At 45.4% G+C, this 24,768-nt stretch overlaps 1 protein-coding gene across 18 annotated transcripts in view; it reads left to right on the top strand.

The window, feature by feature from the left end:
* TRIP12 (thyroid hormone receptor interactor 12) overlaps positions 1-24,768 on the top strand; it is a 143,296-nt gene that overhangs the window by 2,541 nt on the left and 115,987 nt on the right. For 17 of the 18 annotated variants that reach the window (XM_029061986.2, XM_029061978.2, XM_029061961.2 and 14 more), the window contains exon 2: positions 14,237-14,307. The gene's annotated coding sequence lies outside the window, so the exon portion shown is untranslated. Of the gene's footprint in view, positions 1-6,045; positions 6,128-14,236; positions 14,308-24,768 lie in introns of those variants that run through there. The other variant, XM_039912589.1, reaches the window with a different exon arrangement.

Raw genomic sequence — 24,768 nt, 5'->3', positions numbered from 1 at the left:
GTGGTGTGGATAAATTTACTTTATAATAATAATAATGTTCTTAAGTGCTTACTGTGTGCTAAGCGCGGGGGTAGATACGAGGTAATCAGATTGTCCCACTCGGGGCTCTCAGTCTTCACCCCCATTTTACAGATGAGGAAACCGAGGCCCAGAGAAGCGAAGCGAGTTGCCCAAAGTCACACAGCTGACAAGAGGCAGAGCTGGGATTAGAACCCACGACCTCTGACTCCCAAGTCTGGGCTCTTTCCACTCAGCCACGCTGCTTCTGCTGAAATTCTTTGGGACATGCAGAAAAGTAATCAATAAGATAATTCAATCTATGGGCTGAAAAAGATGACTTAAAAAGCTAAATTTGGGATTGAATGGTAAGGAATCAGACTGAGAACTTTTTATTTTTTATGTATTTATTTTAAAAATTTTTATATTTTGGGTATCATTAGCCAGACACTCAGGAGGGACAAATTAAAAAAAAAATATATAACCTGCCCATCAGACTTCTCTTATTGGGATAGGTGGTGGTAGAGTTGTGGGTATAAACTAATGGAGAAGTACAATGATCAAACTCATGGTGCTTTCCATCTTGAAAAAATAATGTCTTTCTGCTGAACCGGAGGGTTGCAGGACAGAAGAGTGACCCTCTTTAACCTCCCCCATGGCTCTTTCTTCACATGGGATCTCAACTACAAACCTACAGCTCTGTCTCATAAATGGGGAAAAAAGGAAAATCAAGTTTGATTCCCAGCTTCAGAGCCCTATGGCTGGGAAGTGGCAAGCGCAGCGTGGCTTATTGGAAAGAGCCCGGGCTTAGGAGTCAGAGGTTATGGGTTCTAATCCCGCTTCTCTCACTTGGCAGCTGTGTGACTTTGGGCCAGTCATTTTACTTCTCTGGATCTCAGTTTTCTCATCTGTAAAATGGAGATGAAGACTGTGAGCCTTACTTGGGACACCCCAATTATGTTGTATCTACCCCAGCTCAGAACAGTGCTTTGCACATAGTAAGCTCTTAACAAATGCCACCATTATTAAAGAAGCAGCATGTCTCAGTGGAAAGAACTGGGGGCTTAGGAGTCAGAGGTTATGGGTTCTACTCCCGCTTTTGTCACTTCGCAGCTGCTTGACTTTGGGCCAGTCATTTCACTTCTCTGGATCTCAGTTATCTCATCTGTAAAATGGAGATGAAGACTGTGAGCCCTACTTGGGACTCCCAGATTACATTGTAGCTACCCCAGCTCAGAATAGTGCTTTGCACATAGTAAGCTCTTAACAGATGCCATCATTATTAAAGAAGCAGCGTGGCTCAGTGGAAAGAGCACGGGCTTGGGAGTCAGAGGTCATGGGTTCTAATCCTGGCTCCGCCACATAGCTGTGTGACTTTGGGCCAGTCACTTAACTTCTTGGTGCCTGTTACCTCATCTGGAAAATGGGGATGAAGACTGTGAGCCCCACGTGGGACAACCTCATTACCTTATAGGCCCCCTCCCCAGTGCTTAGAACACTGCTTGGCACATAGTAAGTGCTTAAATACCATTATTATTATATATGTATTTTTTCTTGCTCTGCCCTATAGCCCTGAGTCTGCCAGAAGGTTGAACGTGTCTGCTTGCCCAGGTTGGGTCAGTCTGGACTTTGCCACACACCCACAGTAGTGTCCCTGACAGGTGGTTCCCATGGCACCTGCCTGGGAAACTGCGAAACCGCCACGGACCTTTTTGGCATCCTACTCCTTTTTTTTTAGCATTTTGAAAGGGATAGCTTTGAACACTCCTCTGCTTCGTAGGCCCTCTCATTTTGTTTTGTTGCAGGGTGCTACTGACCTCCATAGGCTTTCTTACCATACTTCCTTGCAGTGAGTTTTAACCTGTCATACAGAAAGGGGAATAAGCAACCACTCCAAGGTTGGAGGGTTAGGTTTTAAACAAGATTGGATAAGTGAAAGAAGAAGCCAATGTGGAAAAGTGGCCGACATGGAGTAGGCACTGCTTTTGCTGAGTGAGATCCACAAGAAAGGTAATAGGGAAAGTACTTGGGTTGCAGGGAGAAGTCCATAATCTTTTTTTTTTTTTTTTTTAAAAAAAGTGGGGCTAGATATTTCTGCTTGTGTAAGACTATTTGAAAGCCCCATGAAGTTGACCAGCAAGGAATAATAGCTTATTAAAGCAAGGCCTTAGCTTATTCCTATTGTTTTGTTTCAGAAAGGAGACTTTGTTTCTACAGATATAATGATGTCATTAACCCAAACAGATTCTGAAGGCTCTTATTTATTTATAAGACTAAGTGCCTATCACTGGGCCTACAAGAAGCAGTTCCCAAGTCTGAATAATGTATTTTAATCCAGTTGACAGCCAACTAGGTGTTAAGCAATCATTGCCTCGCAGACATATACTCAGCCAATTCTCCTTTAGGTACTTCCTGAAGAGAAAGATGCACCTTGTGCTCTCCTGGGTCAGAAAGACTTTGACTTTATCAGGCCTACCTGGAAATAGGTTCTTAAGTTCAAGCGTCAACGATTGACAAGCTTGCATCTGGTAGACATAATAATGTTGGTATTTGTTAAGCGCTTACTATGTGCAGAGCACTGTTCTAAGCACTGGGGTAGATACAGGGTCATCAGGTTGTCCCATGTGAGCCTCACAGTTAATCCCCATTTTACAGATGAGGTAACTGGGGCACAAAGAAGTGAAGTGACTTGCCCACAGTCACACAGCTGACAAGTGCCAGAGCTGGGATTCAAACCCATGACCTCTGACTCCCAAGCCCAGGCTCTTTCCACTATGCCATGATGCATCTGGAAGTGCTCTTCCACATCACTTAAGCACTTGGGTACTCTCCTCTCCCTCCCCTTGCTCCCTTCTTTATCTACCTCTCTTTATCCTTTCTGGCTTCATCCTATCTGTAATTTATTTTAATGTCTTTCCCCTCCTCCCCCCATTAGATTTTAAACTTCTTGAGGTCAGGGATCATTTCTACTCATTTTTATTGTCTACTCTTCCTCCTCCTCATCAGTGGTATTTACTGAGCTCTTTACTGTGTGCTAAGCACTTGGGAGAGTGCAGTACAACAGAGTTGGTGGACATGTTCCCTGCCCACGAGCTCCACGCCTGAGGGATCAGTACAGTGCTCTACCGACAATAAGTGCTCAATAAATAGTACGGATCGATCGATTGAGACCTTTAGAGGCCAAACATGATTACTGTCAGTAAAAATTCATAGCAGATGGAGTTGGTCTTAAGGGAGGGGAATTTCAGTCATGGAGACATGATTAAATCAGTTAGAAATGCAGATGGCATCCAATTCGGGGTTGACATACTGAACACGATCAGCCCTTCAGAGTTCCTGGGCCCAGGAGTAATGTAGGTGCCTGTGTAACGTCAGAGAGGCAGACTCATCATAATTGTGGTATTCCAGCATTTACTATGTGCCCAGCACTGTACTGAGCACTGGAGTAAATTAAAAAAAAAAAGGTTAGAATCAGTTTATTGTTGTAGTCTCCCAAGCACTTACTACAGTTCCCCGCACATGGTAAGCGCTCAGTAAACAAAAATGAATTGAATCAGATCCTGTACCACATGGGGCACACAATCTGAAGGAGTACAGATTTTGAATCCCTGTATTAAAGATGGGCAAATCATTTTTCTATGCCTCGGTTTCTCCAAGGTCCTGTTGCAGGCAAGAGATGGAGCTGGAGTTAAAGCCTGGGTCCTCTGACTTATAGGCTTTTTCTCTTTATACTAGGCCGCACTGAAAGTCCAAATTACTAATGACTTTGGAATAGCAATTGTGTAATCGACCCATCCAGCGAATTATTTTATAGCTGATACTTTGAGGCTCAAAGTTCTTTGCGTGTCTTTTTGTTTCCAAGATGTGATTTGAAAACTGCAGGATAGTATGGTGACCAAGTTTACCTACCTTTGTAAACTTCCAGTGGTGAATAGTATATAAGGAGCTTCTAGTTTCTTTGACCCAAGAAACAATCAGTCGGTGGTGCTTACTGAGCGCTTACTGTGTTCAGATTATTGTAGTAAGCACTTGGGAGAGTACAGTAGACTCGATAGATGTGATCTGTGCTCACAGGAACCTTACAGTCTCAAGGTGGGGAATTAAAACATCAGTCAGCAAGGGCTTACTGTGTGCAGAGCGTTGTACTGAGCACTTGGGAGAATACCATACAACAGAGTTGGTAGACGCGTACACTGCCCACTATGAAGCAGTGTGGCTCAGTGGAAAGAGCCCGGGCTTGGGAGTCAGAGATCATGGGTTCGAATCCCGGCTCTGCCACTTAGCTGTGTGACTGTGGGCAAGTCACCTAACTTCTCTGTGCCTCAGTTACTTCATCTGTAAAATGGGGATTAAGACTGTGAGCCCCATGTGGGACAACCTGATTACCCTGTATCTACCCCAGCGCTTAGAACAGTGCTTTGCACATAGTAAGCACTTAATAAATACCAACATTATGATTATTATTATGTTATTACGAGCTTACAGTTTAGAGGGGAAGGCAGACATTAATATAAGTAAATAATTTTTAGATCCATAAGTAAAAATTATGGTACTTGTTAAGCACTTACTATGTTCCAAGCCCTCTTCTAAGCACTGGGGTAGATACAAGTTAATCAGATGGGACGTAGTCCCTGTCCCACAAGAGGCTCCCACTCTTAATCCCCATTTGACAGATGAGATAACTAAGGCCCAGAGAAGTTAAGCGACTTGCCCAAGGTCACACAGCAGACATGTGATTAGACCCCAGGTCCTCCGATTCCTAGGCCTGTGCTCTAGCCACTAGGCCCCACTGCTTCTCAAAGTGCCGTGGGGGTGGGATGAATGCCAAGGGCCCAAAGGGTACAGATCCAAGTGCATAGTTGACACAGAAGGGAGAGGGGGTCAGGGAAAAGAAGACTTAATTATGGAAGGCCTCTTGGAGGAGAGCTTATCCCAAACTCTTGTATGGTCTCGAAGATTTATTCGGAAAACTGTAGCACATGATGATCGATTCAATAGGAATTAAGGGGCAAGGGGGCTGATGGTTTGAAGTTTTCCACAGTTGACATTTTCTGATACAAATTCCAATTATTATGTCCACCGCTAGCAGAATGTTTTACACTTCTGCCACTCGTCTGACAGTATTAAATGCTGCGAAGTTGCACAAACGTTGCTTCCTACACAGAATATACATGCACCCATTTATGGATCGTGTTATACCAGAAGAGACTCACGCTGGGGAAAAAGTGTTCCCTAATGAGCGTTATACCCCAATCACATAGTGAAGGCAAGGGTTATGGCAGAACTGACTGCGCCTGTAGAGAATTGTTAGGGTAAGGTATCCATTTAGAAAAGTAGTGGTAGGAATATTTAGTGCTTACTCTGTACAGAGCACTGGGCTTCATAAATAATAGTGGTCTTCGTTAATACTTCCACCGCTACTAATAATAATTGTATTTAAGAGCTTACTCTGTGTCAAGCATTGGGATAGATACAGCGTAATCAGGTCAGACACAAGCCCTGACCCTTATGGGGCCCCTAGTCAAAGGGGAAGGGAGAACAGCTATTTTTGTCTGTTTTACAGATGATGAAACTGAGGTACAGAGTTGTGCCTTGCCCAAGGTCGCGCAGCAGGCAAGTGGCGGAGCCAGGATTAGAACGCAGGCCCTCCGACTGCCGGGCCCATCCACTTTCCACTAGGCCGAGCTGCTTCTTGATGTTAAAGTTATATAATTCTTACTGATTCAGGTATATTTCAGGAGATTGAGGTCATATAATTAAAGGGTAGTGTGGGCTCACCTCCCTCTAACCTTCTGCATTGACAGCCACCTATATTCAGTAAGAAAAATAAGACAAAGTACTTAGATAAGAAGATGACAGCTATTTGAAGAGGCATAAAAGGAGAATGTGCAAGAATTCCCAAGAGTGGATTTCTTCTCTAATTGGTTAGTGTACTCTTCTGAGAAGTTCTGAGACAAGCGGGATATTCTTTGTAGGGCATGTTGCTGTATTTCTTTCTCCTTTCCTATATTACGCCGCCCTTTACAGTTATTTTTTTTTTCCAAACAGGCAGAAGTTGTTCAATCGTGCCACTGACCCCGTGTCACTTCGATCAGCTGTGGGATTTATACTTTTAGTTGTGGCTGGCAAGGTGTGTTCTTTCAGCAAATCTAGCCAAACTAAATTGTGTTTACCTTCAGGGAGATTTCCTGCCCTTCCTTTCTGTATTATGCTCGTGGAGACCCAGTGCTCAGGTACTCAGGTAATCTCGGGGAGCGGCGTGGCTCAGAGGACAGAGAATAGGACTGAGAGTTAGAAGGACTTGGGTTCTAATGCCGGCTCTGCCTCTGGTCTACTGTTTGACCTTGCGTAAATCACTTAACTTCCTTGTGCTTTAGTTACCTCTTCTGCAAAATGGGGATTAAGAGAGTGAGCCCCAAGTGGGACAGGACGGTGTCCAACCTGATGAGCTTGTAATAATAGTAATAATAATGTTGGTATTTGTTAAGTGTTTACTATGTGCAGAGCACTGTTCTAAGCGCTGGGGTAGATACAGGGTAATCAGATCGTCCCACTTGAGGCTCACAGTTAATCCCCATTTTCCAGATGAGGTAACTGAGGCACAGAGAAGTTAAGTGACTTGCCCACAGTCACACAGCTGACAAGTGGCAGAGCCCGGAGTCGAACTCATGACCTCTGACTCTGAAGCCCAGGCTCTTTCCACTGAGCCACGCTGCTTCCCTGTATCTACCCCAGCTCTTAGAACCGTGCCTGGCACATAGTAAATGCTTAACAAATACCTTTATTATTATTTGGATCAGTGACTTCATAGTTTTCAATTCTGTTTATAGCAAGACCTCTTTTTATTTTTTTTGGCTAGTATTTGTATAGTATAGTGGAGAAAGCTCCTTGTGGGCAGGGAATGTCTGCTACATTGTTATACCGTACTCTCCGAAGCGTTTAGTAGAGTGCTCTGCACACAGTAAGCACTCAGTAAAATCAGATGACTGACTGGGTCACCTTTAATTTATTCCATCAATGTTTACTTTATGGTAACGTTTTTGATAATTTACAAAATACCGGTTTAAATCCTTTGTCCTGCAGTGAATTGTCATGGTTTGATGTCAAAGTAGAGGATTATTGCTCTGGTCCCTAGGACCTGTAATGTTTAATTTTCATGGACCACATGTTGGTTTTTCTGATTAGTCTTGTTGATTTTTTTTTTTTTTCAGCAGAGTTATAATTAGTTGACTTACACATTTGTAGCTAAAGTTTGTTAGGATTTTAATAGTCCACTTGCGGAATAGCTCCATATGGAAATCTGGTCTTTGTGAGGCTTTGCATTGAAAAGTCCCAGAAAGTGCACTTCCCAGGGATCTTTCACTGTTTGAAAGAAAAATCAAGGGAAAAGCAATTGTTTGGGCCATTATAAAAGAATGCCTATGGAGTGGAAAACTATGCTTAGCTCAGGTATTAGTATTTAGGGCAATCTTGTGGAAATATTGATAGTTTTTTTTTTTTAGGATATGTACGCTGATATACATGCTCCTCATCTGGTGGGGGTTAACTCAGTAAGTGTGGGGGAAATGATGGCATGGATTTTGAGACCATTTTCCTAGGGAAGGTTTAATAAGAGTTGTCCTTCACTACGGAAGGTAAAAGTGTTATCCATCCACCATAGACCATAAGGTCCTTGTGAGCATCTACCTATTGTATTGTGTCTTCCCCAAGGGCTTAGTATATCATCAGTAGTATTTATTGAATGCTTACATAAGGGAGCAGCGGCTTAATGGAAAGAGCACAGGCTTGGGAGCCAGAGGATGTGGGTAATCCCGCCTCCACCACTTGTCTGCTGTGTGACCGTGGGCAAGCCACCTCACTTAGCTTCAGTTCCCTCATCTGTAAAGTGGGGATGAAGACGGCGAGCCCCACATGGGACAACCTCATTACCTTGTATCTACCCCAGTGCTTAGAACAGTGCTTGGCTGTTTTAAGTAAGCCCTTAAAAATACCATTATTATTATTATTACTGTGTGCAGAGCAACTGTACTAAGCACTTGAGCGCTTGTAATAAGGACAGTGCTCGGCACCCAGAAAACGCTCCATAAATAGCATTAATCGGTCAGTTTGAGTGTCTTTGGGAGAGACTTTCACACCTTCACCCTTTGTTGCTGAAAATACAGTAAACCATTTCTGGCCCCCTGCCATTTGTTTGAGCCGTGCTCTCTCAAGTGCTTAGAACAGTGCTCTGCCCGTAGTGCTCAATAATTGCCATTGGATTGGTTGATTGCTCAGCCCCAAGTAGGTGATCATTTGAGCAACAGGACATATATTTGAATTGTTTGTGCCATAGTTTTTTTTTTTTCTTTTTACGATATGTCAAGTGCTCACTAGGTGCCAGGCACCGTACTAAGCGTCGGGATAGTTACAAGCAAATCAAGTTGGACACAGTCCCACATGGGCTCAGACTTAATTCCTCTTTACCGATGAGGTAACTGAGGTCCAGAGAAGTGAAGTGATTTGCCCAAGGTCACAGAACAGACAACGGGTGGAGCTGAAATTAGAACCCAGGTCCTTCTGCCTGCCAGCCATGTGCTCCATCCATTAGGCCATGCTGCTTCTCAGTGTAGTCGTAATGGTTTGCGCTGAACCGTTCCCTTCTCTGTCACCTTTGCTTTTGGATTCGTACCCTTTATTCACCCAAATAAAGCACCAAAGCACCTCCAAAGCACCTGTGCAGCTCCAAAGCACCTACGTTCAGATTCATAATTTATTTTGTTGTCTGCGTTCTTTACACCATAACTTCCTTGTGGGCAGGGTACATGTACATGTCCACCAACTCCGGTATACTGTAGTCCCCCAAGCATTTACTCTAGGATTCTGCACATGTTTAGGCACTCAATAAATACAATCAATTGGTACCCTTGATTGAGAAGCAGTATGGCACATTGGATGGAGCACGGGCCTGGGACTCAGTGGTGGGTTTTAATCCCGGCTCCACCACTTGTCTGCGGTGTGACCTTGGGCAGGTCACTTCACTTCTCTGGGCCTCAGTTACCTCACCTGTAAAATGGGAATCGAGACTTGACCCCCACGTGGGACAGGGACTGTATCCAGCCCAATTTGCTTGTATCCACCCCAGCGCTTAGTACAGTGCTTTGCACATAGTGATCATTTAAACACCGTTATTATTATTACCCAGTTATGATGCTGCTGGTAGGGGAAAGCGGTATAGTTTGGTCCCAGAGCAGTAGTCATTCATTCAATCGTATTTATTGAGCGCTTACCGTGTGCAGAGTACTATACCAAGCGCTTGGAAAGTACAGTTCGGCAACAGAGGCAATCCCTACCCAACAACAGGCTCGCAGTCTAGAAGGAAGAGACAGACAACAAAACAAAACAGGTGCAAGTAGACAGGCATCATCACCATCAAAATAGACAATCATAGATATATACACATCATTAATAAAATAGTCATAAATATGTACAAGTATACCCAAGTACTGTGGGGAGGGGAAGGGGGTAGAGCAGAGGGAGGGAGGAGGGGCTGAGGGGAGGAAGAGCAGAGGGAAAGGGAGGGCTCACTCTGAGAAGGCCTCCTGGAGGAGGTGAGTCCTCAGTAGGGCTTTGAAGAGGGGAAGAGAGTTAGTTTGGTGGATGTGAGGAGGGAGGGTGTTTCAGGTCAGAAGTACGACATGGGCCAGAGGTCGACGGGACAGGCGCGAACGAGGGACCGTGAGTTGGTTAGTGGAGGCAGAGGAGCGGAGTGTACGGACTGCTCTGTAGAAGAAAAGGGAAGTGAGGTAGGAGGGGGCCAGGTGATGGAGAGCTTTGAAGCCAAAGATGGAGAGCTTTATAGCTGTGACCACCCTCCACCCCCCACCCACACTGCCGCAACATGCCTCCACTCGCTCACTTGGCTAAGGAGTGGAAGGTGGGGGGAAGCAAACAATAAAAAGCAAACGCAAAATCCAATAGCGAAGACAAAACTAGGCAGTTTAGGACTAGATGAGAAAAGACGTTTCCAAAACCGGTGGGTGCATCTGTGAGCCACACCTCATCAAGTTTTAGAGTGTCTTCCCAGTGCTGTGATATCAGCTCTACACCCAACCAGACCATACTTACCCGGTTCAGTCGCAATATTTTAGGGCTTACCTTACACAGAGCACTGTACTAAGTGCTTGGAAGACTACAGTAGAACAGTAAAGACATTTCCCCGCCCATGAGAAGCTTACAGCCTAGAGGGGGAGTTGGACATTAACATAAGTGAATTACAGATACATTCATAAGCGCTGAGGGCCTGGGAGGGCGGTCAGTCCTCACCGTCACTCAGGGCTCCACTCGGAGGGATTGCAGCGTGGAGGCGTCATGCGTCAATTGTGAAGAAGGGCCCAGAAAAGTCAAAAGCCCTCCCTTCTGCATCATATAGTCAAGAGTGGGGGAACCATGATACCCCAGAAACACCTTTGTTTGGTCATCAGCGGAAGGACACCTAGAGAGGTGGCTTACGGCCCTCCTCTTGCCTGGGACCATTGGTGGGTTGATTTCATTCTCTACAGAGCTCTTCTTTTCGTCCTGAGATGACGTTACTGATGGCGAGATTGTATCCGATAGCTCAGATGAAAGAAAAATCTCTTGGACCTTGTGCCTCCTATAATATAGTGTGGCACCTTTTCCGTTCTCTTGCTAGCCTGGATTAACTGGCCCCCAATGATCTTCCTCAGCAAGCGGTATAGAGGTTGCTCGTGTTTTCCAGGACTTAAGGATGGGGAAGAGTGGAGGCAGCTATCTTCCCGCTCTCCTGATAGGTTCTAGTGTTGTTTCTGCAGTAGCGGTGATGGGTTGTCCTGAGCCTTCCCCACTCTCTCACCCGCTTCCCTCTCTGATGAGCGGCATGCATTTTGACCCAACTAGGAGGGATCATGGGTGCAGTCTGTGGTCACTGGAAGCACTATTCCTAAAATCTCAGCAGCAGAAACCACTCTGCCCTTGTCCACTTTCCGGGCCCGCGTTTAGTGCAGCGCCGAATGTAGCACTCTGGCTTAGTAAGAGTCGGTTGTCTCTTTAAGTGACTCGAGCTGGAAAATGTCCAAAGGGCAGGGCATAGGTGGACAAGACTTCCGATAACTTTGACCCGAGGGGAAATATCAAGATGATGGCTTTCATTTCCTCTCTGAAACCAGTCTCTGGTTTCTGGTGGGCAACTAACTAGAACTCTTAGGTTGTTCCCTTAAAATAGAGCCAATGATTCTCTAATGTACGCGTTCCTCTCTCCAGCAGATGGCAGTGGATGTGTTTATTTCGGGGGGATTATTTCCAAACTTCGCCGTCTGATTTTTGCGTCCGTAATTGCCTTTTGATTTAGGTTCTTGGCTGGTACGCCTAGTGGGCGGGGACTCTGTCTACTTACTATCCGATGCTCTCGTTTGGCCGAGCGGTACCCGGAACAGATCATGGTTGAGCTGCGGCTTGGGAAGGAGGCTTTTCAGAAAGTTCATCTGCCAGCTTCCTTTTCTCTTTCCATCACCTTTTGGAGCTCTCTCTTGCTTTCTCCCAACTTAGCCATCCAATTGTAGGGTTGTATTTCAGTCAGCCAGAGTACGTATTGAGCGCTTACTCTGTGCAGAGCACTCTGCTAAGGTCTTGGGAAAATGCAGTACAATAGAGTTGGTGTTTGGTCTGTTAACTACCAGGGTAGGGCCGGAGGGAAGGAGACTGAGTAAGGCCTCCTTCTGGAGCCTTCACTTTACTGAGGCGATCGAGGTATCCTCCAAGCAGAATTTACCTGGCAACACATTTCTGCTGTTGCAGAGTACTGGGTGGGGGGGGGGGGGAGTTCAGAAATCCTAGCAAGAGACCGTGCCGCTCTGGGACTCGGGGAAACAGGGATGGGGGAGGAAACCCTCAGCGTGGACTGGAGCAATCTGTAGGGTTGATGGCAATACAGGGCTTCCTGCTCCAACCTCATCTCCTCTGGAAGGCCACAGACCACTCCTGCCAAGGCTGAGGTTTCTGCCTTGCCTGCCCTTCTCCTTTTCTCTAAGGATGCTCTGTTTCCTGAGAACAGCCCGAGCCTGTGATGGATCAGCATTTGGTTGTGGCCACTGTGGCTGAGTTGTAAGCTCTTCAAGGGCAGGGATCTTGGCTTCCAACTAGGTGCTCAATAGATACTGTTGATTGTGCTCTCCCAAGCCCCGTCTGCATTGAGTAAGGGTTCAGTAAGTACCATTGATTTGGGTTGAGGACCGAAAGTATTCTACTCCACGGTGCCCCGCCACCAGCGAGACATGTACTCGAGTTATTTTTTCCAGTAGGGCTAGTGGTTTGCGCTGAACTGTCCAACCAGGCTCTCCTTGATTTTCCCCTACGCCTGAAAGGCAGCTCTCCTCCTCCACAGGATAGATAGCAACATCACGCACGGTGCACCACACTCCAGAGATGCTGCATTGGGGAGTTCTGTTTTTTTGCTGTGGCTCTACAAGTTACCCTTGCAGCAACAAAAATACTTACCTCTCTTTGGCCTCCTTCAAATCACTTCCTCTTTGTGTTGGTTTTGTTTTCTAAAAATCAGCCCATATCGTTTGTCATAAGCCTCTTCCTGCTGAGTGTGTCAAGATCTTTTAAGCGGTATGGGAGAGGCGGAAGGGCATTTTTGGCTTCCTTGGCAAATGATGGAATCACCGTTGGCCGTAGACTGTACACTCCTCTAGGGCAGGGATCCCATCTTTATCTTTCGAGTGTGTCACGAGACCCTGCGTAGCACTGTGTACTGTAGTTTTAATAATAATGATGGTATTTATTAAGTGCTTACTATGTGCAAAGCACTGTGCTAAGCGCTGGAGGCATTCGATAAACACCGCGGCTCTTGAAACGGGGGTTTAGATCGAAGGGAAGCAGCCCATAGCACGGATTTAAAGTCTTCTCCCTATTAGTCGGCTCCAAGAGGTGTTAAGTGGGTGCCTAGCCCCAAGGTATAGAGTTGCTGGCAAGTTGTCAGGCCCGTGCTGGTTGGTTGGCCTCAAGCCCTACGGCACCTAGTTGCAAGAACCCCCGAGCGAGGCATGGCAGATGACTTTGGGGAAGCCAGAGGTTATAATAATAATAATAATAATGGTATTTACTAAGCACTTACTATGTGCCGAGCACTGTTCTAAGTACTGGGGTGGATACAAGGTAATCGGGTTATCCCACGTGGGGCTCACAGTTTTAATCCCCATTTTACAGATGAGGTAACTGAACACCGGCATCCCAGATTGGGTCAGTCTGGGATGGCTTCTGGTTTAGGGACTCTTGTAAACCTGGGGTGGTTTCAGGGTCCTCTTATACCAATAAAGAGGGGTGCTGTAGGCACTAGGATAGTTGGGGTTCCTGAGACTCCCGCCTGAATTCACTGGGAAGAGGAGACTTGCAAGGGCCTTACTATAATACAGGGCATAGCGTGCACACTCCCACAAGCATTTCTGGCATGATGGCGTTTGTTTTTAAGTGCTCACTCTGTTCCAAGGACTGTTGTAAGCACTAAGGGGGGATACAAGGTAATCAGATTATCTCACGTGGGGTTCTTGAGACTCCCACCTGAATTCACTGGGAGAGGAGACTTGGAAAGGCCTTACTATAATACAGGGCATCTGAGCAAGGAGTGGCACCCTTCCTGGATGCCCTGGGTGTATTGGTTTCAGGAAGGCCGAGGGAGTCTTCTTTCTAGCACCTAGGTCTCGGCCTACTGGAGACCTGTGCCAGGAGTAGAGTTTGCTCAGGGTGCTGATTGACGGCGCTTTGTCCAGCTACCACCTAGGCCCCTTGCACACAGCGAGGCTGGAGGACCTGTTGACTCATCAAGAACTTAGTACAGCACTTTGCACACAGTAAATAAATGCCATCGATGGATTGACCCGGGTCAGTTTCTGAGTGTTGAGGCCAAGGGCTGGGCTGGGCTAAAGCTGTATCTGGCCAGGCTTGGAAAATCTCCAGCATCCTGCAGCTAGGTTTGGCACATAGGAATGATGTGTTCACGTCGGCCTGGTGGTCTCCGTGTGGGTGAAACCCTTTGAACAGGCCAGTGCCCGCTTCCCCTCCCTCACCCGCAGTGTGAGACTTTAATCCGCTTCTCTTGCTACTGGGAACCAGACTCAACCTCATCATCTTGGGCCCAGGACTGCACTCCCCCTGAGGATGTTTCAGGCAGAGCCCTCCCCTCCATCACAGTAATCAGCGACGTAGCTCTTTCGAAGTGTCTAACCCGTTGTTTTTAATTTTTCAGGGAGCTGTAAACTGTTGTGGGGAGAGAATTTGCATCTCTTGCTGCCATCCTTCTCAGGAAACATTTGAAAGGTAGTGGTAATGCTGTTTTAAAACGTAGAGCTTTCTTTGGAGTGCCAGACCGAAAGGTCGCGTAGTAAAAGGAAACGATATGGTAAGGCAACTCCCAAGGTTTGCACTTGAGGTGGGGAGTAGGGTGACAACTGCAGCTGCTAATCAGGGTAAAATAGAATGAGCCAGATAGGAACAAGTTAGACAGTTCCCTAAAGGCCCGGATGTGATCCTTGCTGTTACATGAAAGTTACGTTCCTGCCTTATGATCCCCCTGTTAAAGAAAACTTGTGGCATAGCGCGCACGCTCCCACAAGCATTTCTTCTGGCATGATGGTAGTTGTTTTTAAGCGCTTACTGTGTACCAAGGACTGTTTTAAGCGCTGGGGAGGGATACAAGGTAATCAGGTTGTCTCATGTGGGGCTCATAGTCTTCATCCCCATTTGACAGATGAAGGAACTGAGGCACAGAGAAGTGAAGTGACTTGCCCAGTGTCACGCAGCTGACAAGTGGCGGAGCTGGGATTAGAACCCATGACCTCTGACTCCCAAGCCCATGCTCTTTCCGTTGAGCCATGCTGCTTCTCATGGCATGGCACCTTGCTGATAGCCAGGAGTCAGGAGTCAGCCAGTCAATTGTCAGTTGCACTTATTGAGCGCTTACTGTGTGCAGAGAGCTGTACTAAGTGCTTGGGGAAGGAGCGTGGTCGGGTGGAAGGGGCCTCTAGAGAGTCGGGAGACCAGGGTTCTAATCCCAGCTGTGACCTTGGGCGAGTCATCTAAATTCTGTGGTCCTCAGTTTCCTCATGTATAAGATGGGGATGAAATACCTGCTCTCCTTCTGTTTGAATGTTTGCTGGGGATCATATGGCGACTGTGTCGGATCTGATTGTCTTGGATCTACCCCAGCACTCAGGAAGTGCTTGATAAATACCGTAACTATAATACTGCTCGTTATGGGCAGTGACTATCTGTTAACTCTGTTGTATGGTACTCTCCCAAACGCTTAGTACAATGCTCTGTACATAGTAAGCACTTGATAAATACCATTTATTTATTTATTTTTTTAATTGTGACATTCTGTAATTCCCTACAACATTCTAGCCAAAGTGTGTAGAAAACGTCTCCCTCGCTAGACTGTCTGTTGCAGACAGGGAATGTGTTTCATATTGTTGTGTTCTACCCTTCCAAGCACCTAATACAGTGCTCTGCCTGTAGTTTGCACTCAAATACCATTGATTAAAAGCATGCTGGAAATGAACCACTGCACTCTTAAAATGGATTGACCACCATAATTGTACACTAAATGTACTAACTAAAAAAGTACTTCTGAAGGGATGAAATAGCAAGAATGGTCTTGTGGGCTCTTTTTATATTTTCCTCTCTCTAGGTTGGCATCTGCAGCTGTTGTCATTCAGCATTGTTAATCAATCGGTAGTATTTATGGAGGGCCTGTTGGGTGGAGAACCCTGAACTAAGCACTTGGGAATATAAAGTAGTGTTAGATGACATGATCTCTGCCCCCGGGAATAGGGGAGACGGATACAAAATTACTTACAGCTAGGAGAAGAAAGAGAATGGAAAAATGGATATGTGGATTAAGAAAGTGCCTAAATAATAGAGTCTGTAAACCAATATATGCCGGGGGGTGGGGGGGATGTGAATGTGTAGTTGTGAAGGCAGGAGGAATGGGATATCTAGGAAGAAGAAAAATTAATTGGGCATGGTCTCCAAGGAGGAAGGAAGGGCATGAATAAGCATGTCTGAGCAGGAGAGGAGCAGCGTGGCCTAGTGGATAGAGCATGGGCCTGGGAGTCAGGAGGGCCTGGGTTCTAATTCTGGCTCCACCACTTGTCTGCTGTGTGACCTTGAGCAAGTCACTCTGTGAGCTCGTTACCTTTTCTGTAAAATGGGGACTAAGACTGTAATCCCCAAGTGGGACAAGGATTTGCTTGTGTCAACCGAAGTGTTTAGTACAGTGCCTGGTACATAGTGTGTGCTTAACAGAGTGAGGCCCAGTAGGTTAGCTCGAGAGGAATGTGTGAACTGGGAGTGTAATGGAGAAACAATAAAGGAGGGTGATGATATAGGGTCTTGAGGCTGAAGGTCATGAAGAATGGGTAATGAAGGTTTTTGAGTAGAGAGACGTGCAGATAAACGTTTTGGGAAGGTGGTCCAGGTAGCAAAGTGAAGCGTGAACTGGGGAGGGGAGAGATTCGCGGCAGGCCTTTGGTTGAGGAAGTTAACATTGTTAATGGACTCAAAGGGTTTAAGCCGTAACCAGTCTTGTAAAGCAATAGCCTTCTGACTTTAGTGTTGTAATTGGTTATCAGCCCAGCCCGCACACTCAGCTCCAATAGCTGCAGCTTACTCACTGCCCCGATCTCATCTGTCTCACCGCCGACCCCTTTTCCACGTCATCCCCCTAACCTGGAGCTCCCTCCTGCTCCGTATTTGGCAGATCATCCCTCTCTCCACCTTTAAAGCATTATAAACTCACATCTCCAAGAAGCCTTCCCCGTTTAAGCCCTCTTTTTCCCGGCTGGCTCTCCCTTTTTTGTCTTCTCTGCACTTCGATCTTTGACCTTTGGACACTTGATATTTGCCCCACCCCCAATCCCACAGCACTTAGGTACATATCTTTCAATTGTGTTATAAATTTATTCGTATTAATACCTGTCTCGCCCTCCAGACTGTAAGTTCATTATGGACAGGGAACGTGTCTGCTAGTTCTGTTGTACTTTCCCAAGTGCTTATTACAGTGCTCTGTGTACAGTAAGCGCTCAGTAAATAACGACTGTTGATTTATCAGTCTCTTTATTTCCATTGCATTAGAGTTCAAGCAAGTTCCTTGTGGGCAAGGAGCCCACATCACTAGTATGATAATCAGTAGTATTAATTGATATCAATTATTACTATTGCAGGAAATTCATTCCACTGTATTTGACTGTTTACTGTGTGCAGAGCACTGTGCTAAGCGCTTGGGAGAGTATACTTCGATGTCACTTGTTTGGTGCTACCCAGTTGCTCAGTACAATGTATGTAATGGAAACTCAGAAAGTGCTCTTATGATTTCTTCTACTGATTCAGGAGTCTAGTTGGGGTATGACAGGTGCCTGGACCAGTGAGACAGTGGTTTGGATAGAAATCTCTGGAAATCTCGTGGAGCTTAAACTCCTGGGATTCAGCAACACATTGTGAGAGTTGGAAAGGAAAGGAGGCCTCAAGGATCGTGCCAGGCATGTGGGCTTCAGAGGCGGAGAGGGTGGTGGAGCCAACTGCTAAGGTCGTTAGGTATTATCAACTCTCAGGGTAATACATAACTACGATTCTTTCGCGGCACAGGTCTGTCCTGTGGAAAGCCTTTCTGAGCGGGCAGGATGTGTTCATATATTTTAGTTGGCCAAATGGTGTGGCATGGAAGTTGGACCTTGTATTTCAACTTTAATATTGAGGGGAGTCAGCTTGATAAGCTGAAATGAAATTTTTCATTCCTGTGCACCTCCCCCTCACCCCCCCCAAATACCCTGTTTTGAGATCTAGAGTATTCTTAATTCCCCATGCTAGTAGCAGTCCATCAGTGATGTTTATTCAGTGCTTATTGTCTGCCAAGCGCCTGACTAAGCATTGATGGGAGTATAATAGGAGTTGGTAGACATTCCTGCCCTCAAGAAGCTTATGTGTAGTGGGGAAGAGTTAATCCTAAAGTGTTAGTGTTTGTTCTGATGTCTTCAAATTTTAGGATTCTTGACAGTTTTCTTAGAGGGATTTTTTTCTCATTTCCTTATTTCCCATCTAAATGAGCAAGTGGAGGAAAACGGGGCTCTTCTGACATATGCAGAGTGCCCATTTAGGGATACAGGTAATGCTGTAGGTGGGAAATTTAACTGTAGAGCCCAAGCAGTTTGAGGAAGTTGGCAGCATGTTCCACTGATGGTAGGGAGAGTTGGAGGTTGACTAAACAAAGTGCTGTTAATAGGCAAATGCAAGGGAAGCTGCATAGGAAGGAATTAAATGTGCGTATTAGAGGAGGAAGAAGTAGAGAATGGGGGAAATGGAGTGGTAGGATTATAGTGTGTGTGAAAGTTGCTGCTGCTGATTCTAGATGTCCACCCTTCAGTTGCCTTGTGACCTTGGAAATTTATTTATGCCCAACCATAATATGGAGCAGTTAAACTATGAGTACCATGTGGGACAGGAACTGTGTCCAACCTGATTAACTTGCATTTTCTCCAGCACTGAAAACAGTGTTAGACACATAGTGAGTGACTAAGTGTGCTATAATTATTTCTATGATTATTATGTATGAGTGAACATTCCAGCAGAGCAGCTTGGCCCAGTGGAAGGAGCCCAGGCCTGGCAGTCAGAGGTCTTGGATTCCAATCCTGGCTCTACCACCTGATCTTGGGCAAGTCATTTTGTTTCTCTGGGCCTCAGTTACCTCATCTGTAAAATGGGGGTTCAATAAAGGTGGTTCCTCCTACTTAGATGGTTAGCTCTGTGTGGGTCAGAGACTCTGATCTGATTATCTTGTATCTACCCCAGTTCTTAGAGCAGTGTTTGACACACAATAAGTGCTTACAAACTGCTGTTATTACTGTTGGTGGATATTTCTGCTTTCCCCATTAGAGACTAAATTCAGGAAACAGGTCTGTTCTTCAAATGTTTAGTTTAGCTACTGTTCTCAGGTGCTCAGTAAATATCATTACTAAAACTACCTACTATCAGTGTCAATGGCACAGCCGCATTGTCAAGCTGCAAGGGAGGTAATTGTTGGCCTCAGGCCAAACATCATCTTTCCTTGGACCCATTTTACTGTGAAATCCAAATTCCATCCTTCAAAACCCAAAGACCAGCGTACCCAGTGGTACGCTCATTTAGTCGTGGAGGGTGGAGAACTGGGATGGAGTTGAGAGTACAGATGTGGTCTGAGTGTATGCTGCTGCTCATCACAAAATGACAGTCCAAGCTCTTGAGCAGCTCTTTAGTCATGCCCTAATGACCCCAAAACAGCACGAGTCAGCTCTGAAGACTATCAATTAAATGAGCGGTCAGTGGCTAGGTGTCATCCCGAGGCTTTCTCGACTCCTCTACGCCCCTTCCCAGAATCAGTGAATGTGAGTGTGGGGCTTTAAAGGCCTAGTTGTTCCTGGGAGTGGGGGCAACCAGAGTACACTGAGAGGTATGCTGCTTTCAGACTCCAGAACTCCGTGCCATCTTGGAGCTGCCCCAGAACCCATTCTTCTTGCTAGAGGACCCGCACAATTCCATTTTAGGAGCATGGGAAGCCGGGCTGCTGAGGATGGGCCCCATACCACGAGGACGTCTCCCTCTCTAAATTTCCACTGTCCCGGATCATTCAGCCTCACTGTCCCTATATAGCCATACCCGTGCCTACCTCCTGTCCCACTGCCTGCCGTTCCACCCCAACTTTAGAATGAAAACTTGTGATTCCCCTGCAGGTGGAGCAGGGGAAAACATGCCTTAGTCTTTTTATTTGCTCTCTGAAGGGTACGTCCTCAACAGAATTTACTTTATTGATCTTTGGACAAGGCAAATGGAGCGTTTTGCTTGGTCCTGGATGCTCTCTGTGCCTGATCGTCAAGTTATTAGTGGGAGAGATTGGTGCAAGCGTACGTCTTTAGACTGAAAGCTCTTTGGCCGTACCCACTAAATCTGACACTTTCAACCCGTCAGTGCTCTGCATGCTTACGTGCTCAAATACGATCGATTACCCTGTAGATTCGAAGCTCCTTGTGGGCAGAGAATGTGTCTGGTATATTGTTATATTCTCCCAACCGCTTCGTCCAGTGCTCTGCACACAGTAGCGCTCAGTAAATACGACTGACAGGAAACGCATCTACGAACTCTGTTGTATTGTATTTTCCCACATGCTTAGTACTGTGCACATGGAAAGCATTCAAATACCATTGATTTATAACATCCCTAACCATTAGGATGGATGAAAGGAGGGCAGCCATCACAGGATTTCCCCCCCCAGGCATCCTGGCATGATTGGAGACAGAACACCGGGCTGGGTGGACCAGAGATTTGACCCAGGAGAGACGGCTTATGGTTGTACGTCTTTTAGCTTCAACTGGGTGATTTCAATTTTAAAAATTTATTTTCGGACTGCAGTATCGAAACTAACTTGGTGTAGGTTTCTTGTTCTTCGTGCTGCCTTTTCTCTGATTCTTTTTTTGGCCTTTATTTGATCTATTTGTACTAACTTGCTAGAGGAAAGCTTTTTCCAGTTAGTGTGGTGGTCTATTTATTAGATATTAGAGGTCTACTTAAAAAACCCAAAAACCCCACACCCCCTCCCTCTGTAAAAACCCGTAATCCATTTAGTTCCTCTTGCTGAAAAATGGTCAGTATAAAATCAAAGATGAGTTTCTTTTAGGCAGTAAAGCCTTGTTGCAGTTAAGAGATTTCCAGGTCTCTCAGCCAGGGTACTGATTCTTAAATATACTAGCAAACATCAGAGGATCTATCTACTTCTGGGTATTTTCTGAAGTTTCAAGACTTTTATAATAATAATGGTATTTAAGCGCTTACTATGTGCCAAGCACTATCCTAAGCACTGGGGTAGAGACAAGGTAAACAGGCTGTCCCACGAGGGCCCACAGTCTTAGTCCCCATTTTACAGATGAGGGAACTGAGCCACCGAGAAGTGAAGTGACCAGCCCACAGACACACAGCTGACAAGTGGTGGAGCTGGGATTAGAACCCACGACCTCTGATTCCCAAGCCCAGGTTCTTTCCACTGAGCCACATTGCGAATGGTCATTTAATGCTACAAGACGTTTTTGAAGCACAAAGTGTATGCCTTTTTTTCTTTTTCCATCTTTCCTCCCCATCTTCCCTTTTTGGCCCTTGTGGGTTTGTTTTTTGGGTTTTTTTTGTTTGTTTTTTGTGTTGAAGCACTTGCTATGTGCCAGGTGCTGTACTAAGTGCTGGGATAGATAGAGGTTAATAATAATAATAATAATAATAATAATGTTGGTATTTGTTAAGCGCTTACTATGTGCAGAGCACTGTTCTAAGCGTTGGGGTAGACACAGGGGAATCAGGTTGTCCCACGTGGGGATCACAGTCTTAATCCCCATTTTACAGATGAATCAGGTTGGACATAGTCCACGTCCCACATGAGGCACACTGTCTTAATCCCCATTTTATAGATGAAATGACTGAGGGTCAGAGAAGTTAAGTGACTTGCCCAAGGTCGTACAGACTCCCAAGACCTTTGCTCTATGCACTAGTCCACGCTTCTTCTTGGCACTTATTTCCTTCTGCACTCAGAATTATCACTAGCATATTACTATAACCCATTACTATCAGCAATCATGTATTGTATTTTTAATACTGGACTAAACATTGAGGTTGTTAGAGATCTTTTTTTTTTTTTGAACCAGAATTGGTAATTGCATTTGTTAAGCATTTGCTATGTGTTAAGTGCCACGCAAGATACAATATAATGCTTAAGACATTCTCTCTCCCACATAAGGCTCACATTCCAAGGTGGAGGGGAGAACAGAAGCACTGTGGCCTATTGAAGGGCATGGGCCGGGGAGTCAGAGGATCTGGGTTCTAATCTTGGCTCCACTACATGTCTGCTGTGTGTCCTTGGGCCAGTCACTTCTCTGTGCCTCATTTACCTCATTTGTAAAATGGGGATTAAGATTGTGAACCCCATGTGTGACATGGGCTGTGTCCAACCTGATTACCTTATATTCATTCATTCAGTAGTATTTATTGAGTGCTTATTATGTGCAGAGCACTGTACTAAGCGCTTGGAATGTACAAATCGGTAACAGAGACAGTCCCTGCCCTTTGATGGGCTTACAGTCTAATCGGGGGAGACGGACAGGCAAGAACAATAGCAATAAATAGAATCAAGGGGATGAACATCTCATTAAAACAGTAGCAAATAAATAGAATCAAGGTGATGTACATCTCATTAACAAAATAAATAGGGTAATGAAAATATATAGAGTTGAGCGGACGAGTACAGTGCTGAGGGGAGGGGGAAGGAGGGGGGAGGAGCAGAGGGAAAGGGAGAAAAAGAGGGCTTAGCTGAGGAGAGGTGAAGGTGGGGGTAGAGGGGGAGCAGAAGGAAAAGGGGGAGCTCAGTCTGGGAAGGCCTCTTGGAGGGTGAGCTTTAAGTAGGGTTTTGAAGAGGGGAAGAGAATTAGTTTGGCAGAGGTGAGGAGGGAGGGCATTCCAGGACCACGGGAGGACGTGGCCCGGGGTTGACGGCGGGATAGGTGAGAGTGGGGGACGGTGAGGAGGTGGGCGGCAGAGGAGCAGACCGTGCGGGGTGGGCAGTGGAAAGAGAGAAGGAAGGAAAGGTAGGAGGGGGCAAGGGGATGGAGAACCTCGAAGCCTAGAGTGAGAAGTTTTTGTTTTGTGCGGAGGTTGATAAGCAACCACTGGAGGTTTTTAAGAAGGGGAGTGACATGCCCAGAGCGTTTCTGCAGGAAGATGAGCCGGGCAGCGGAGTGAAGAATAGACTGGAGTGGGGAGAGAGAGGAGGAAGGGAGATCAGAGAGAAGGCTGACACAATAATCCAGCCGGGATATTATGAGAGCCTGTACCAGTAAGATAGCCGTTTGGGTGGAGAGGAAAGGGTGGATCTTGGCAATATTATATAGATATTATATCTACCTCTGCGCTTATTACAGTGCCTGGCACATAGTAAAGCACCTAACAAATTCTATAAAACAAGCAAAAAACCCAGAAATTTAATGCTCGTTTTACAGAAGAGGGAATTGAGGCACAGAGAACTTGTGACTTGCCTAAATTCCAGAGCAGACAAGTGGTGGAGCTGGGATTACAACTCAGGTCTTCGGACTCCCAACCCTGTGCTCTTTTCACTGGGTTTCACTTCTTCTCTACGATGGGCTTAATAGAAGAGTGAAGCATATAGTGGGGACTAAAGCAATTTTGACTAGGCAGTGGCCTCAGTTTTATCTGTTTAATCCTTGTTATGTTACAGTTTTGGTTCTAAAATGAACAGACTGTTTGGTCCTTTATACATAGGCGGGGTCTTTTCTGGACAAAGTGTATTTTTTGAAAATCATTTTTTAGTGGAAAATTTCTCTTCTGATTTAAATCTGCATGGTACTGATCTAATCTTTGTCATCAAATGGGAAATTTGTAAGAAAAGCTCCAACCAGGCACAAATAATGTTTGTGAAGCCACAAACCACTAGTCTTAACCATAAGAACAATTTTCCTCCTTGGTCATCAGAACCTTTTTGGCCTTTCCATCTTGATCCATACCTTCCTTAATCCCCGGGTCACATGGAAACCTCAGATCAGTGTTCTGAGACAAGTCTTCCCAGTGTCTTTCAAATACACCTCCTTAGGAAGCTTAGCTTTGTTTGGGGTACCTCAAATGGAAACAGATACCCTTTTCTTCTGTGATGTTTTGATCATTGTGTAGCCCTCACCCCCTCAGTAGATCATTCTTTCAATTGCATTTATTGAGTGCTTTCTGTGATCACAGATCACTCATTCAAGCAATAATATTTACTGGACACCTGTTGTTTGCAGAATACCGTGTAGTCATTTGGAAGACTAAAGTAGAAGTAAAAAAACATGGTCCATGTTCTCTAGAAGCCTACCGTCTAATGGAGGAGAGACAGGCGGTCATAGTGAAAGCAGAAAGCAAAATATAAACACAATGGGTAACAGCAACAGTGTGGCAAAAATGAAATTTTAAATTAAGTGTTCTTAAAGTGTAAAGAGAAGCTGTTGGGGTGATACAACCTGTAGTAGTAGGAATTATTTGGAAAAGGTCACCTGGGGGAGATGGGTTTTCAGAATGTTTTGGAAGATCTGAGAAAGCAGATTTGAAGAGTTCTTGTCAGAGGCACTCACCCCCACAGCTCTTATGTTCATATCTTTACATTATTAAATCATATATAGTTTATAAATAATATATGTGTATTATGTATTTCATGTGTTGGGGAACATGGCTGTCAACTCTGTTGTATTGTCTCCCAAGCCTTGGTACAGTGTTTTCCACATAGCCAGTACTCAGTATATGCCAGTGTTGATGAGGATGTGTGCATAAGTGTTGTGGGTTATCAAAGTGCTTTAGGGGTACAGATCCAAATGAGGGAGGGAGAATGGGATGGGGAAATGAGGAAAGGCAGGGAGGGCTTCTAGGAGGAGATGTAGTTTTAGTAGGGCTTTGAAGATGAGCTGAGTGGTGGTCTGTCAGAAAGGGGGAGAGAGTTCCACTTTGGTTGTGAGTAAAGGGTCAGTGATTAAAGACAAGAGCTTGAAGTATAGTGTGTAGGTTGATTTTAGAGAAAGTAATGGAGTAAGTAGTCGAAATAGATAATGGAGTTTCCTAATTATGAAGCAGCGTGTTCCCCTCTAATTGGTCGAGTGACCACTTGCTGGAGGCAAGCACTGGTTCATGCTGGATGAATAGTGATTTTCAGTAAACTCTGAACTGCCTGGTGTCAAC

The sequence above is a fragment of the Ornithorhynchus anatinus genome, chromosome 1, assembly GCF_004115215.2.
Source record: "Ornithorhynchus anatinus isolate Pmale09 chromosome 1, mOrnAna1.pri.v4, whole genome shotgun sequence".
Taxonomy (NCBI): Eukaryota; Metazoa; Chordata; class Mammalia; order Monotremata; family Ornithorhynchidae; genus Ornithorhynchus; species Ornithorhynchus anatinus.
This window is presented reverse-complemented; position numbering and strand designations above follow the sequence as displayed.